Source organism: Hylobates moloch, unplaced genomic scaffold, assembly GCF_009828535.3.
Source record: "Hylobates moloch isolate HMO894 unplaced genomic scaffold, HMol_V3 SCAFFOLD_5, whole genome shotgun sequence".
In the NCBI taxonomy this organism is placed as follows: Eukaryota; Metazoa; Chordata; class Mammalia; order Primates; family Hylobatidae; genus Hylobates; species Hylobates moloch.
The window spans coordinates 123,583,627-123,600,196 of record NW_026652280.1 but is presented as its reverse complement, the minus strand read 5'-3'; the positions used below and the strand labels follow the sequence as shown (position 1 = coordinate 123,600,196).

Genomic DNA, 16,570 nt, shown 5'->3' with positions numbered 1-16,570 from the left:
TTAGTCTATAATTTTTCCTAGTGAGGTTTTATTATTTTTTAAATTTATTTTTTAATTATTATACTTTAGGCTTAGAATAGCACAATGAAAGAGAAACCAAAAAATGACTGTCTTATCCTAGAACTATTGAATTTAGACTCAAGCAAGGACCAGTTACAGAGCAAGGCTCTAGTCAGCTGGTAAAATCTGCAGCTTCCAGAAAAGACAACAACAATTTCTTCTCAATCTTGAAACACTTTGTTCTGGCGAGACTGAATTGCTCTGGAATGATTCTATTCTGCCTGAGACTGTGTCTCTGAGAAGTTCACTTCTATTCCTGCTTATTTATTCTAACAGAAAGCTGTTGCACCAGTTTCACAGAAAATGGAAGACAGATCAGTCACTCAGGACTGCTAGAAGGTCCTTTCCTTTCTACTAAAAACTTCGAAGTGACATCTCTTTTTTTCTTTTTTTTTTTTTTTGAGACGGAGTCTGGCTCTGTCGCCCAGGCTGGAGTGCAGTGGCGCGATCTTGGCTGACTGCAAGCTCCGCCTCCCAGGTTCACGCCATTCTCCTGCCTCAGCCTCCCGAGTAGCTGGGACTACAGGCACCCACCACCATGTCCGGCTAATTTATTTATTTATTTATTTATTATTTTTAGTAGAGATGGGGTTTCACCGTGTTAGCCAGGATGGTCTCAATCTCTTGACCTCCTAATCCACCCGTCTTGGCCTCCCAAAGTGTTGGGATTACAGGCGTGAGCCACCGCGCCCGGCTTGAACTGACATCTCTTAAAGATTACCTTGTGGGCCTAGGAACTGGATAAGTAGTTTGCTATACATGTGGTAAGTGAGTGAAGAGAAGTGAAACATAATGCTCCTCTTTCTAAATATATATGTGTGTGTGTGTGTGTGCGTGTGCATTCTCATTGGACCATTATAGTTCAAATATTTCTTACATATTTTATTTATATGAAATGCTATAAATATTTTGAAACATTACATGTCATATTTATATGCACACATATAATATACATATATATGATGAAACAAATAATAAATTTCTTGAAGCCAAATTTGTATCTTGGCATCCTGGAATTTTCCTGGCTTTCCGTCTGAGATGACAGAGTCACACTAAGTTCTCTTCCCAACATTTGCACTATATTCAATGTTTCATTGTATGGTCTAAGGAGAACCGGGGTACAGATGTCTCAAGGATGTATATCTTTAATGTTAGTTGACACTAAAGCCTTATCACAGATGGTTAAAAGGGAAATTATTTAAAAATAAATCACTGAGCTAGCAGAAGATGATTCCATTGCAAATAGTAAAATTTAGATGACCTGACTCCTATTATTAGCTAAGAGTAGTAGACCCAGCTGCAGCTACAAGGATGATAGACCACAAATATGGGAGGCAGAGCGCAACAGAGCCAGTTTACGCTGAGCACACAGTGTTAAAGTGAACATTTTTGCTTACCTTGGCTGAGTGCAATGTAAGTACTTATGAAAACCCAAAATAAAGCTTTCTGCTCTTATGAGCCTTTGTCTATGCCTATACCATGGACTTGGCAGGATGTTTCTGTGACCACAAGAGTTTGCTGTTAGGTCTAAGAACCGCCTCCCACCACACCCCCCTACGACCACATAAAAATTAAAGCAACATCTCATCATGTAATACTGTTCTTTAGATTGTACTTAATAGGGCCTTTGTGTTGAACTTAAAATGTCCACTTTAAATTCCCACCCATTAAAGCTATTTGGCATCATACTAAATTTGGTTACGATTTAAACAAATTGTGAAACAATAAACACTAAAAAGCTTTAAAGGTTCCATTCTGAATCAAGTGGACCTTTAATTTTCATTAGCTAATTGATTTTTTTAATGATTATTCAATGTTAGGTTTGTATTTCTATTTTCTTAGAAATTTTGGCGTGTCTCAAGAAACAAAAACTATATTTTTCTAAGGCAATTGTAGAAATCAACATAATTTCATAAGATAATTTTATTCTCCTACTCCAAGTAAGATGAGAAAATAGCAACAATATTAGGGACACTGAATTCTCCAGTTTTAATATAATTGTAATATAAAAAGATTTTATCTTGTATATATTTACCGCTTGCAAACTGTTAATTAATTTAGGAATAAATATATTTGATTTAAATGTTTCTTTACAGACTATATGTAGATTTTTCCATGTTTGTGAAATTTTAATTAGTCCATTTTTAACGACTTATTTTTACATTAATGGCAATTATCGGTTGATTAACTCAATAGACATGGTTTATAAAACTATTTTTGAAAACTAGTTTATAGATGGTGATGCTTAACTTAAATGTTAGATTACTTAGCAAAAACACTTTTTAAAAACATAATGGATTATTTCTCCCAACAATTTAAACAAATATGATTTTAGTCTATCAAATAATTTTCTATGATTATTTTTTCATATTCCATAAAACTTACCATTTTAAAGTATACAATTTAGTGGTTTTAGCACATTCACAAGATTGTGCAACCATTGCTGCTATCTAATTAAGAATATTTTTATCACTTGAAAAAGAAACGTCATATCCAACAGCAGTCACCATAGTCTCCCCACACTCCAGCTCCTGGCACCCACTAATCTACTTCTTGTCTTTATGGATTTGGCTACTCTGGATATTTCACGTAAATGAAATTCTACAATATGTTGCCTTTTGTGTTTGGTTTCTTCCAATTAATATAATGTACTATCACTTCATTCCTTTCTATGGATGAATATTTTCTTGTATGGATACATCACATTTTTGTTTATCCATTCACTCATTGATAAATATTTGGGTTGTTTCTGTTTTTATAAGTATTTGCTTACAAATTTTTGTTTGGACTTGTGTTTTTAATTCTCTTGTGTATATACTTAAGAGTCAAAGTTCTGGGCCATATGGAAACTCCACGTTTTAAATTTTCAAAGAACTGCCAATCTCTTTTCTAAAGGGGCTGTACATGCTGTATTACCACCAACATCAGTGTTTAAGTTTCTTCAGCTCTTTGCCAACACTTGTTATTTTCCATTTTTTGATGCTAGCCATTTCATTAAATTTTTACCTTCATTACCTTTGATGAAGAAATGGTAAAATTTGCATATGGCAAGAAGGGAGAAGTCAAAAATGACTCTAATGTAAGTGACTGGAAGAAAGAGTGGTCTTGTTATTATTAAAAGAAGAGCAGGGCGGGCGCGGTGGCTCACGCTTGTAATCCCAGCACTTTGGGAGGCCGAGGCGGGCGGATCACGAGGTCAGGAGATCGAGACCACGGTGAAATCCCGTCTCTACTAAAAATACAAAAAAATTAGCCAGGCGTGTTGGCGGGCGCCTGTAGTCCCAGCTACTCGGAGAGGCTGAGGCAGGAGAATGGCGTGAACCCGGGAGGCGGAGCTTGCAGTGAGCCGAGATTGCGCCACTGCACTCCAGCCTGGGCGACAGAGCGAGACTCTGTCTCAAGGAAAAAAAAGAAGAGCAGCCAACAAATACGATTTGGGAGAGGAGACTCATTATGAGACTACAGAAGACAGTTCATCATTTGTAAGAGCAGGATGACAGCTTAGAAATAAAATCAGAGTTTATCATGAGTGGCTTTCAGTAGTGGTAGAATTATAGCAGGGATTTCTGGAGTCACTGGTTTGGGTTTGTACCCAGTCTCCAACATTTACTGTCTGTATGACCTTCAGCATCTGACATAACCTCTTTGGTCTACAGCTTCACCATTGCTAAAATGAGTACTATAATGGTGTGTGTGTCAAAAGATTGCTGTGAGAATTAAATAAGTTAGAATAAGACACGTAAAGTGATTTATAATGTGTCTGTTGCATAATAAATGTTAGCTATTATTAAAGGGATCACATAATTTATTCTCTACAGCATAGCACTTTCACTCTCAAGTATGTCCTGTTTTAGACATCAAATAAGCATTCTCTCAGCCAACTGGGATGTGTGGTCTCTTTTTCTATTATTATCGTGAACTTTTGATGCTTTCATTCAGCCCTGAAACAACCTTGGCAGAATGCTAAGAGAAATTAAATGAAGAATACTATGGTATTCCTATTGCTTCAGCCAAAGTTTTGAAACAGATAAAGAAAATTACTAAAATGGGAACGTTTTGCTTATTTCTTAGGTTGTTAACCAAACTACTATAATGATAGAAATCATCAAGATTAGAAATTATTTGTCTTGAATCTTAATTCTACATCTTACTATATCTATGTTTTGCTACATTTTTCTCTGCAACTTAGTTTTTTCATCATGAGTCTTATCACTGTTGTAAGGATTAAATGAGACAGCATATGCAAAAGATTATGTACACTTAAGAAAACCCTGTAGAATATGTAGGTTGTTATTATAATAAACTGGATGTAATTTTTGCTAATAAAAACTCTAAGGCTCTAAAACTACCAAAAATATTACTTTGTTTATCTAATCTATAATTTATGAATTCCTTCTCTAGAAGTATAGGAGTAAGTTTATAGAGAGGTAGTGAACAAGACAGCATGGCCACTACAAAAAATGAGAAACTGATTAGCGTTGATGAGGATGTGGAGAAACTGGAATACTTCTGCACTGTCGGTGGTGATGCAAATGGTGCAGCAGGTGTGGAAAATAGTGTGGCACTTCCTCGAAAAATTAAAAATAGAATGAAATTACCATATCCAGCAATTCCACTTCTGAGTGTATGTCCAAAATAATGAAGGCAGGATCTCAAAGAGATATTTGCACATTCATGTTCATAGCAGTATTATTCACAATAGCTAAAAGGTGGAAACAGCCCAAGTCCATTGATGGATAAAGGAACAAGCCAAATTTGGTATATAAATACAATGGACTATTTGTTAAGCTTAAAAGGAAAGGAAATTCTGATACATGCTACAACATGGATGAACATTGAGAATATTAAGCTAAGTGAAATAAGGCTGTCACAAAAGACAAATATTGTATAATTCTATTTACAGGAGTTATCAAAAGTAATCCAATTATTAGACACAAAGGTAGAATGGTAGTTGCCAGGGATTGAAGGAAGGGGACAATGGGGAATTATTGTTTATGTGTGTAGAGTTTCAGTTTTGCAAGATATAAAGAGTTCTGAAGACGGATGGTGATGATGCAAATAATATGAATGTACTTAATACTCCTGAAATACACTTAATAATAGCTAAGATGTTACATTGTTATCTAAGGTTTATCACAATTTTTTAAGTTGGAAAAAAAAGTGAATGATAAATTAGAAGCTTTGATATTTCTTTCCAACTCTGTAACTTACCTGCTTAATTACAGCAACAAAAATAAATATTGGTTAATTTTCAGAAAAGTTGATCAGTTGCTAGATAGTGCTGACCAGGAGGGATTAAGACTGGGAACTGGTCTAAGACAGATGGTTGGAACCATGTTAGCAGTATGTAATCTCATTTACAGACAGGAGGCTGGTTTGTATAGAAAAGACACAGGTAGTTGTGACTGTGAGAGCAAAGGAAAAAATATCAATGTTGAAAATTAGATAAGACTAGACAGTTATATAACCTATGAAGAATAAATCAAAGATAATCATCCCTAATTAGCTGTGCCTAACAAAGTATTTGCTGCTGTAATTCTGAACAGCTATTTTTAAAATATTGTTTTTTCATTCATTATCTTATTATACATATAATTAACGATTCACTTTTGTCAAATATAACACGTATTGAGTTCAGTGATCAAACTCTTGAGAAGCCTGTGTGTGTCCATTGCAAGTTTTACAGAAGCAGATTTTGCTCATTTGTCCCTGTAACAGATTCAAAACAAACAGATTTATTTAACTATTAAACAAATACAAAAATAGGTGACATTTGTTTAGCATTTCTCATAATAAGAGCTGTAAGATTTTTTAATTTTTTAACATGAAACAAATTTTAACATGAATGAAACAGATTGATGTACGCTCAGAAATTCAAACAAAATGTTATAACTAGGATTTTTAAGCACACTTTCCACCCACCAATATTACAATTTAGCTATCATATGCTTATTGGTTGTTGTCATATTTCATTGACTATGGTGATTATTTAAAAATCATTCTCAGTCAGCTAAACTTGGGAGAAAAGCATCTAATCATTTCATGTTACGAAAAAACCCACAAAGATAATCCTATGAGATTTCCAAGAAATGTCAACAACCTTTCTCCCTATCATTTTTATCAGGAAGGTGGTGTTGACAGGGGCCTCCTGAGTCTGAAGGTGGGAAAGGAAGGAACTAATGTGTCTACTATAGTCTGTATCTCCAGATAAGTGAGAGTATACCTACAATGACCATGATTTTTTGAGTTTCTCTTGTACTTCATAGGCCCAAGGGAAGCCCTGCTCTTCATAAATGTTTATATTATCATAGAAAATTCTACATTGCTTGTATAATAGCTGCCTTTACTGAGAGGCTGAAAATTATTTAAAATCATGCATAATCTTTAATATAAGTAGTAACCAATGTTAATCAGAGAAACTAGGAATATTCACTCATAGAAGAGGCCAATCTGTTGGCACATCGTAACAACCAAACAAACTAAAAGAAAACAAACAACCACAACATCAACAGAAAACATGACATATACTGGAACTAGTACAGTGAAATTCTTCTTAGTTGATCCAAATAAAGATGTCACCAAGTGTCTTTTAGCATGTGAGCTTGCTGAGCATGTTTCTCTGATGTTTCACCTCAGTCACGCTCCAGCTGTGATTCAGTACCGTCAAGTTGCCCTTTCCCCATTGTCCTTACACACCATTTACTACATAGTTCTCTCTCTTCTGAATTCTCCCTCCACAAAATCTTTCATTCCTTCTCAAAGATATTAATCTGAGCCTACGACATTTATTCCTTAATTTGGTATGTATTAGTTGAACTGAAGTTGAGCTTTTCTCATTCATGCTTTGGCAATTTCTAAGACATATTTGGCCACATTCAGCTACAGTGATGGCTACCCAAACAACAAGATACGTTCTAAGAAATATTGCTTTAGGTGATTTCATTGTTATGTGAACATCAAAGAGTGCCCTTACACAAATCTGGATGGCAGAGCCTACTACAAACCTAGGTACATAGCCTGTTGTTTCCAGACTACAAACCTGTGCAGCATGTTACTATACTGAATACCGTAGGCAACAGTAACACAATGGTATTTGTATATTGAAATATATCTAAATGTATAAAAGGTACAGTTGCCTATGTTTGTACCTAAACATAGAAAAGGTATTATAATCTTATGGGATCTCCATCATATATATAGCCTATTGTGGACTAAATCAAGGTTATACTGTGCATTACTGTATTTTTTCAATTCATTAATATACTGTCAAATTATAATAAGATAATTAGAAGTTTTTTAAAAAAATTAGTGCCATTTGTTATAGAGAATGAAACTATCAAGAGATATATTTTAATAATAATATGCTCACCTGTATTTGTGAAGAGTGTCAGCAGAAATTAGTAATAGTTACATGGTGCACTGTATTGCCTAATATATGTATAAATGTGTAATAGATGCAAATAGGAAGAAACTTATTAAAGCAGCATTTAGTATTGCTTATCTATTCTACACACATTGAATGCCAGAACTTTAACTTCTAATGCTCTTATCTAAAAGAATTCTTTATTTTACATTTCTCTAAAAATAAAACGAATAAAAATGCACTATGGAATAAACTGTATACACATTGCTTAACAGTTAAATATAATTCTCAGTTTTCTTGACTGCAATTGCAAAATATTTAAACACAAATCTTCATTGAACTTAGTTACATATTCTGTGATCTTAGAGGCTTTAACTTTTATAGAGATGTAGGAAATATAAAAACCAGAAGGGTTCCTCTTTCTTCCCATTTGCAGTGTCTGCGAAATGCAAATGTTATTTTTCTCTGTTATTCCTAAGCATGCCTCATTTTTACACCTCCCAAGTGTATGTCTCTTTCTCTGGAGCATTAGAAAGGAATTTAATGATCTTGACCTTTTAGAGGGAAAAGAACAGCTACCATTTTAACACATACTCAAGAAACTCTGTGTTTATGTGAAGTCATTTGAGTGATGGTAGTAATATCTGGGATGGAATCAAAGAGACAAATACAAATACTTGGGACATGGCCTACTGCATGTTAAGCACTACAAAGTATTTACCACATTAAATAAATACAGTCAGGCTAACCCTGTTGCACACTGGGCCATGTAATTAGTTACAGCTTACTGCTACCTTGAAGGTCTTCTAAGACAGTGAAAGAGACAAATATTGAGTAGAAATATATAGGAAAAAGAAATCTTTGAGAGTACAAGTCAAGATGAAGTGAGTCTGAAAACAAATTAGTTCACAGGACTAAATACAACTTGGAGGTAAAGGCCTGACACTGAGAACAGGTTTCTATATCGGGATTGGTAATTAGCAGATCATTGGTACCCTCTGGAGAATAGATCTATCAAATGGATAGAAGCAGATGCCAAAAACCAAGTCATTTGCTGAATGAGTTGATAGTGGACAAACAAAGGCAGTGAATATGGATTACTTTCCTCAAAAGTCAGCTCAAGAAAGACAGATTAAAAGTTTATCACATTTAACAATGTTTGTCAGATTGAGATGACCTGAGCACAGTCAATGGTACAGGGGAAGTAGTCAAGGAAGAAACATTGAAAATATAAGAGAAAGATTAGGCAATTGCTATAACCAGGTTCTAATTAACGTAGAAAAGAAGAAGACTCATGCAGAAACTTTCACCTTGGAATTAAATGGAGAATGTCAAACATTTCTGAAGCTGGGAGCTAAAAGGAGAAAGAATGAAGATAAATATTGTGATCAAATTAAAAAGAAGATTTGGAGGGCCTAAGTTAGAAGATCTCCATCTCCCAGAACTGTGGGAGGAGAGAGTCCACAAAGATAAAGGAGTGAGGAGAAAATAAAAGCCTTAGAATGAGTGAGAAACATTTTTATTAATTGCCATAGGGAATACAGCAAGCATATAATTAGAGACGAATATAAACATTTCCAAGTAGCTATGAGACCTAGCTGAGACTGAGCTGAAGAAGATAGTTAGATATCATCCTGAGTGTCTCTTCCCAAGTCCTCATCGATCAAACTTCCGGGAGATGTTTAATTATCGTTGCTGTATCTTCTCATTGTGTCCTGCATTCGTATAATTTTTTTTGGATTTGTTACTTCCTCTCTATAATGCAAGCCTCTGAAGCCTCCTTTTTATTCATTTGTATACATATATTCAAGATCTGCAACATAGAGGTTATATAATATTTTTTGTTTTAATAAATGTATTTTATTTCCTGAAAGCACTGTGTGTTTGAGTAGAGTCTACCCTAGTTGAATTTAATTGTAGTTAAAGCATCCTATTTCAACTCTAGCAAAGTCAGTTTGGTTATGACCAAACTAATAAACTATTTTTCGTCCTTCTTTCTTACATTTCCTCAAATGTGCCTCCTTCATCTGTCCTGCTCTTTACATCTCATTTGTTTCTTTTCTGTGGGCTGTAATTACCTTTCCTTGAACATTGCAGCCCTTCTTTTTTACTGATCCTTTGCAATCATCCTTAGATGCAATTCTGTTCTTGGTGGGCATCCTATTCTTATTCCTTTCCTGCCCCATTTGATTTAAATTGCCCCGAAAGCTCTGCTCGAGGAAAGGCATCCTGCTTGATTATCTCTTCTACTGGATCAACACTGGGTCTGGCAACAAGGATAACAAATGATAAAGGAATAAAACAATTAAATCTTGCAGCTTATTAAAAGCCAAGAATTACCTGCTTTGGCACAGGAGAAAGCTTAGAAGGTGAAGTGGTCAAAGAGGTGTATAAAGTTGGCTAGAAATTGAACAGATGTCAAAAGATAAGTGATCTTTTACAAGAATTTAAGTGGAGGACCTAATTGTTACTCCTTTTGAACATTTACTGAACAACTATTATAATCAATGAGGAAATCAAATTTCAGATCAATGGAGAAGCTTCCAGTCTAGATTTGAAATTTTTACACTATTAAAAAAAAGTTCAGTTCAATGTAGACTTATTGAAGATAAATTAAAATTTTACAATATTTGTTATTTTTGCATGATAGAAAATCTACTATGTGTCAAGTAAGATGCTGTTTTTCTTTTATCATTTTTAATTATGTATACATAATCTATACAGACTGCCTCTTCTGTGATCATTCAGAGATCATTCCGTGATCAGTTTTATTTTACAAGCTCTTGTCTAGTACTTGCTATGTGTCAGCCACTCTTCTAAGTATTTTACCTAGGTCAACTCATTAAATCTTATGACAGCATTTGAATTTACCCTTTTTGGTAATTTATATGAGAATATTAAATAGTGACTCTCCTGGCACACATTGGTTAATAAATTGAGTTAAACTAAACATGTTATGAATAAATACATTTAAGTGGTAATCAAATGCTACCAGGGTGGATACATCAATATTCACCTTAAGTAGTTTTTGAATCACTCTTGGCACAAAAACTAGACATCTAAATAGGTTCACTCATTCATTTATTCGTGCATACATATATACCTTTACTCAATAAATAAACTTCTACTGGTGTTTGCTATATAAAAGCAATATGTGATTATAAAAAAAGATTGGATATTATATTCATATTCAAGGATTTTATAAACTAGAGAGGTATGTTGTGGCAAACAATTCAAATAAGAAAGCAAATATTGGCGTACAATACATGAAAGCTTAAAAAAATAAGCTTCATAAACATAAAAACAAAGCCCAGGGTAGATTGTGTAAGACTACGGAGAAGACAGCCTTTAAGCCGAATATGTGTCTTTTTGGTGATGGAAGTCCTTACTAACAAACAAGCCAAAGGTGTAGAAATATGGATGGACTTTAGCTGGATCAAGCTTTACCTGGACTAAAGTGGTATGTTAACAATTGTTAGGGAAAAACCATTTACAAAACTACCAAGAAAATGCAGCGTCTCCAGTGAAAGGAAATTTTCTCTACTGGTTTCCAGAGCAAAATAATTTACCAGTCCTACATTTTTTGTTTGTTTCACTGTTTCTGAACTTTGATTGCTGTAAGAACTAGAAATATCTTTCATCTCCAGCTGGCAGTAAAGCTATACCCCATTTTCCAAGTTGGATTTCTATAATCCTTCTTAATGAGTCTACCATAGCTCACTCTCTGGGGCCTCCAACTGGACCAGAAAATAATCCTTAGCCAAAGGAGCAGCAGAACACCATGGTCTCTTCATCCTGATGCAATGCTCCTTTCAATTGTTGCTTGTTGATTTTTTTTCCAAGTAAGAGCTATTTTGAAAGATTAAAAGATGAGCCTTGAAAACTCATGAACCTTGTTTTCTTCTATCAGAATAAAAATAATACTAACTTTGTTCCCAGGGTTGTAAAAAAATGGGAGGTCCCACAATATTGGTCTGTTATAATCAGGAAACAGCAATCATATTTTTACAGATGACATCATATAATGTCTTCTTAGACTAAAGGAGTATTTGTGGGTCTCAATTATGAGAACTACTAATGAATGAATTATTGAATGAGGAAGTGGTAAATGATTAGCTGTATTGCAAGTTCTGAAACTTTGTAACATCTGATGCTTTTATAACAGTAACATATGAACCAGAACTTTCTTCTCTGCTTTCAGGAATGTTGTTAATCTTGCATTACATACAGGCAAGTCTGGTATTAACAAAATTACAAAATAGACTGAAAATGTCATCTAAACAAATATCTCATGAAAGTCTAGTTAAAATAGATAACCATCGCTTAATTTTGAGAAAAACAAGACAGTTGTTGAATATGTTTGAATTTACCATAATTGAATGAACTTCCAAATAGTTAATGGCAGTAGAAGTGAATTCACATGTTCATTGAGTATAATTATATTTTTTTCTTATTGAAGCCTTCAATATAAATGCCTGTTGTCAAATTATGCCATTGGTACTGCCCATAGTAGCTAAATGGGTGCAGAAAAGGGGTTAGAAATATTAGATAAAAGCTGGACATTGGTGTGTAGGTGAAATTTTGCCCTGGAGTAGTAGAATGTCTGGCTTCTGATTTTTCAAGCACTTTGTATTCCTTTTTACTTTTGTGTTAATACCAAAATTATGTAGAAATCATGGGTGTTCATGGTGGTTTGAAACAATAAAAAAGCAAGTTATAAAGGAGAGGTTTTGACATTTTTTATGCATTAGACAAAATGTAAAAGATAAATGTTCCAAAGCTCGCTTCAGCAATGTCACAAACTCAGGCAATTTCACATTTCAAATCAAGCCTGGGAATGCTCAAGTTATTTACTAAAACATGACAAAACAAGCAAAATAAACCAAATAATGTTGAATTTCACAGGAAATCCCCAAGACCAAAATGACACTAAATTTAAGGTGGTGCATGAATGGTCAACTGACAAGGAATCTTTCAGTGGACACAAAATTACAGTTTTAAGTCACACCCTTCATAGTTTTTGAAATTTCAAACGTACTCATACAGACACAGCATATTAGCTGGAGCCAAACTGAATAGGCACATCTTGGGTGTTTTAAATCAATATCTAAAACAATTTCAAATTTTTGTCATGAGATATGACAATTTCCTGTTAACAAAAAAAAAAGTATTTCCCTGATTGTTTTTGTTTTGTATGTGTTAAATTTGATTAGCTTATATTCTTCAAATTTATTATCATCAATTACACAGTAGTCCATTAAATATGTAAGAGTCAGACCAAATAAATTTTTAAAGGCTGCTTAGTTACTAATCAATACAATATTTTATATATCATTCTTATACCATTTGGGTAAAAATGATGGAGAAGAGAATAATTCAAAAAGAAAGAAAGGAAGGAAAAAAGAGATGGTTGGAAGAAGGAAGGAAGAAGAAAGGGAGGAAAACAAAAAACAGGAGTGTACCAGAGCATTCTGAGATCTTTATGACAAGTGTCAAATTAGTCCTGTATTATAAGGCCTGGTAATGACTTTTCAGGCACTCTGTATGTGGTAAAACAATAAACCAGGGGTAGAATTGAGATTCAGAAGGAATATTACATTTTTATTAGACAATTACAATATTTTGGTGACCGTCAACTGAGCTCCTGTTTTAATGTTTGGTAATTCTTTACCTTATAAATCTTGGTAGGGGTAAAAGATCATCTCCCTTTAGAAAAGCTAAAAATTCTGGCTTTCCTAGCTAGGGAATAGCCGTGTGACCCAAGCTTCACGAATCAGAAGCACTCAATTTAGGCTTATCTTTGGACCATGGAACAGTCTCTTTCTCTCTCTCTCTCTCTCTCTCTCTCTCTCTGTCTTTCTAGTGGCTGCAGTAGCAATTTCTGCAAAACCAAGTTCTCCATGTGGAAGGTTTTGTGATTTATTTTTTAGTTGGGAGCTCACATTCCTTGGATCTTTGTGGGAATTCTTTGAGGCCTGGGTAAAGGATGTATTTCTCTGAAAGGTTATAACACAGACTGTTTCCAGAGGCACAGTCTTGGTCATAATAATGTGGGAACTGCCAAGAAATCAGTTTGACTAATCTGTTAAATAGTGCCTTAAATAGACTTGTATTTAAAGAGCCATTAGCATGTTTTCTTGGCATTTGTCCTGCTGGTCAGTGATCCTTATTAAAGGTCTAGGATTAGGCTTGTTTAATAGCACTTCAGAGGTGGGAATGAAAAATATTAGGCAAGGGGGAACTATAGTTGCCAATATGCACTTTCTGATCTTTAATGGCATTTGTTGCCTAGCTGAAGCCCTTTCTACCTTTGCTATACTTACAGATATTTTTTTCTAATTCAGTGTGACTTTTCAAAATAAATTAATATGTAAATTCTAATGGACAATATTTTCACATTGATTATGTATCAGAAATCACAAATTTATGTTTCATCCACACTTGAGAAACACATTATTGGTTTTTTTGTGAATATACATAAGAATTTATTTTGGGTATATACTTATGAATGTATTGCTGATTCATATGCTATCTTATTGGAAAATGTTTCCAAAATGGTGGGTGTAACGATTTACATCCTGAGTACTGTATGATGTCCAGGACATGCCACATCTTTGGCAACATTAGACTTTTCAATCTTTTTCATTTTAATGATTGTGATTTTTATTTGCATTTCCTTGATGACTTATTTGGTTGTTCACTCATATGTTTATCTGCGTTTTGGGTAGCTTCATTTATAAAGTGCTTGTTCATTTATTTGCCTAATTTTAATTGGATTCATTATATGTATGTTTCTATTTGGGGGTAGCTCTTTAGGTAATGGATACAAGTTATCTGCTGATCATATATACTGCAGAAAATTTATATCTTGTGGAGAGCTGTTGATTAACAAAACTTTATCATTCTATTTTGTCAAAATGTTTGAAATACATTTTAAGGTTAGAGGTTTTGTATTTTTATCGAAGAAATATTTGCTTCCTGAAATATTAAAATATTCTCTCACAATCTACCAACAAATGATTTTGTGTATAGGAGAGGTAAAGATTCATTTTATTCTGTATATACATTTAGTTAACTCAGGGTCACTTTTTGAATAAAAACCCAACATGTCTACATTGCTTTTCATTGCCACTCTTATCTTAAATCAAATACTGTTGTATGTGTGTTTCTATCCTTTCTGTTCTATTCTATTTGTATATTTGTATATACTACAATATTTTAATTTTTAGAGTATTGTAATAAATCTTGTATCTGTAACTATAAGAATTCAAATTTTGTTCTGTAAGATTTTCTTTGCATTTGAATATTCATTTTAGAATCACCTCAATTTTTGACAAACAGCTTGGTGGAATTTTGATGAGTATCTTATTGAATCTTTAGATCAATTTTTGTAGGATTTACATTATCATAAAACTAGGCTATTGGCATGTTAAATTCTGATTTTGTTGAGTTTTTAAATTTATCTCAAAAATGTTACAAAGTTTTTTGATATAGAAGTCTTACATACCTTTTCTTAGAGTTATTTTTGTGTATTTCTTTCCTGAATCTATTGTAAATTAATTATGTATTTTGCTTCTATAAATGAATGTTACTAAAATTATGTGTGAATGAAAAAATAAAGACTTTAGATAAAAATAAAATATGTAGTACTTAACATTATATTTATAAATTATTAAAAATAGTTTCTTGTATTGTATGGTATAAATGAATTTTTGTTTTAAGCAAGTTTATTCAAATTGATTCTGGCTGATTAAGTTGCTTGTTTTACGGGACCACTAATTTAAGTATCTCAAAGCATTAAGTACCTTAGAATATTCATTTTTGTACTTTAGTATTTTACCCCAAAACATACTTATTTAATTAAAATTCTTGTATTCTTGTATTCCAAAATTATATTTGTCAAACCATAATTTTTACTTTCCTTTTCAAAAGCAATATCCAATATGCACCTATTTAGTTATTTTAGTCACTTTAAATTCCAATTATTCTATGGTGCTTCATAGAACTATCTGTGTACAACTGTGGATTGTTGAAGTATTATACAAGACTCCGTCTCAAAAAAAAAAAGTATTAAATCAATTCATCATTGTTCTTTTTCTAATTTAGCTTTTTGTTTACTGAACATATCTTTAAAGCTTTGTTAAATATTAGGGTAGCCCCATAACTTATATGTACCTAATTATCAAACAAACTCAGATCTTGATTACTGATAAAGAATATTAATTGCTCAGCTACCTATCAGCATCAGTTTTGGATATCCATGCTGATTTTGTGTAGGGAAAATAGAAAGTAGCAAATAATCTACTTTATTGGAATGGGGAAACCTTCTGAGATAAGAAGAGCATGACAGTCCACCCCTGAGCCAAACAGGAATCCATATCTGTAAAGTCCAGGTCACATAGTCTGCAAAAATAAATGTAAGAGAAAAATAAGTAAATAAATAAATAAAAATCAAAAGAGAATCAAGCAACAAAACAACAACCACAGCAACAAAAAACACCTAAAGATTCTGTGTCCAAAAAATGTAACCAGACTCGCTAGCAAATTAGCATCTGCAATAATAGGAATAGAATTTCTTGATGAGAGAATGCCCTAAGAGACATGGGATTAAGGTCTTTTGAGATAGGATCCAGCTTCTTAGACCTACCTTCCTGGCAAACCACTCAAAGAAAGCCCTTATGTGGAACCAGAGGCATCAACCTCAGACAGGAAACAAGCATGTATTTATTTTTTCATACTTGGTAAAACAAACAAACAAAAAGATAAAATCAAAGACAGGAAGTAGACATGAACATCTTACTCTCCAGACTTTGTATAAGCCTCTAAGACGGTATTCCAGTTGGGCTTCTCACAACAAGATCTGTGCACACCCTTCCTCATAGGCCAGCCAGCACAGAATTGCTTCTGATGTCTTAGGGCCCTGTCTTCTTTCAGCTAGCACATTTCCTACCTTGGCTGAAAATAACAGTTATAGGTTTGGATTGCTGCCCACAGGATACCAATAGCCCTTGTATACAAGAATGAGAAGAAAGATTATTTCTCTTGCACTGCTGACAGATGGAGAAGAAAAGGGTTAGTAAAAACATAACAATTTGAAAATGATTTTAAGCTGAAAGCTTTTTGCTTTTCTATTCCTAACTTAATATA

At 33.6% G+C, this 16,570-nt stretch overlaps 1 long non-coding RNA gene across 1 annotated transcript; it reads right to left on the bottom strand.

Moving 5' to 3' along the window:
• Nucleotides 1-9,094: 9,094 nt before the first annotated feature.
• LOC131383589 (uncharacterized) lies at nt 9,095-15,781 on the bottom strand. The gene is made up of 3 exons (XR_009213731.1): nt 15,659-15,781; nt 9,502-9,689; nt 9,095-9,236 (listed from the first exon to the last, which is right to left on the bottom strand). It is a non-coding gene; the product is annotated as an uncharacterized LOC131383589 (long non-coding RNA).
• Between the last annotated feature and the right edge of the window lie 789 nt (nt 15,782-16,570).